Source organism: Colobus angolensis, unplaced genomic scaffold, assembly GCF_000951035.1.
Source record: "Colobus angolensis palliatus isolate OR3802 unplaced genomic scaffold, Cang.pa_1.0 Scaffold914, whole genome shotgun sequence".
NCBI lineage: Eukaryota > Metazoa > Chordata > Mammalia > Primates > Cercopithecidae > Colobus > Colobus angolensis.
The window spans coordinates 32,693-33,879 of record NW_012123088.1 but is presented as its reverse complement, the minus strand read 5'-3'; positions in this window follow the sequence as shown (position 1 = coordinate 33,879).

The following is a 1,187-nucleotide window of genomic DNA, read 5'->3' as shown; positions in this document are numbered from 1 at the left end:
GTTGATACTGGGCTCAACAAAGCTATTGGGGCCAAAGGAATAAGGAACATCCCATACCACATCCATGTGCAGTTGTTGAGAAAAACTAATGAGGATGAAAATTCACCAAACAAGCTCTGCACATTGATTACCTATGTACCTGCCATCACTTAAAAAACCTACAGTCAATGTGGATGAGAACTAACCACTTTTTATCAAATAAAGTTATAGAACCACACACAAAAAACAAAGTAATAACTAGTCTCCTATTTTGATTATTTCAATTGCACAATTTAAGTTTTGACATGTTTACGTATGATGAAACCACTACTTTTATGTTGATTATTAAAAAGCTTAAGGCAGAGACTTCCTTTATATTTTACAACACCTAGCAGAATAAGGAAGAATAGTTAAGTTGACAATGATACAAACTTTCTATTGAGAGACTAAATCAAATTTTCTGTTAGGAATGGATTTAGCTGCAAGTAATAGAAAACTCAACTAATAGTGGCTTAAATCATACGGACAACTATTAACTTTACAGTGAGTCTGGATGTATGCAGTTTCAGTAATTGTTTAGAATATAAATGATGTCTTACCCTCTTGGTCCCCGTTGATGCCACTGCCCCAGGTCTCATGACCTCACATGGCCTATCCAAAGGCCAGAAACATGGGAAGCCAGAGGCGAGAGGACTCTGTATGCATGTCTTTCCTTTTTATCAGAAAAGAGAAATCACTCTCAGGAGCCTCGTGGGGTGGGGTGTTCTGTTACATCTCATTTGCCACCATAAAGCCAACCTTTAATGTAGAGGAGGCTAGGAAAGCCTTTATGCTGGGATGCCACTGGGGAAAAGGGGCTTGGGTGTGCTGCTGACTGGCAACCAGGTGTGACATGATGGATCAGCTAGCAGAATGTCTGGCCCCAGCCCCTTGGTTCTACTGGGAGAGACTGGGGGCTTTTTCTTGGCACAAGTAGGCAGGCCCTTAATGCTGAGAAGTTACACCCCTGGGAGCAGCCCCAAGTCATCGACAAATTGTAGATGGAGGACATACCCCAGCTTCCTTACCCTTGAGTGGGGCAACTCCAAGGAATATTTCACCTGTTTCCTGGTAGTTTTCTGTGGGACCAAGCCCCGGTTGCCCTTAGGGGTCACATGGTCCTCTGAATTAGCTTTCTTGTCTTCTGTCTCTGGTTTCTTCATCCCACA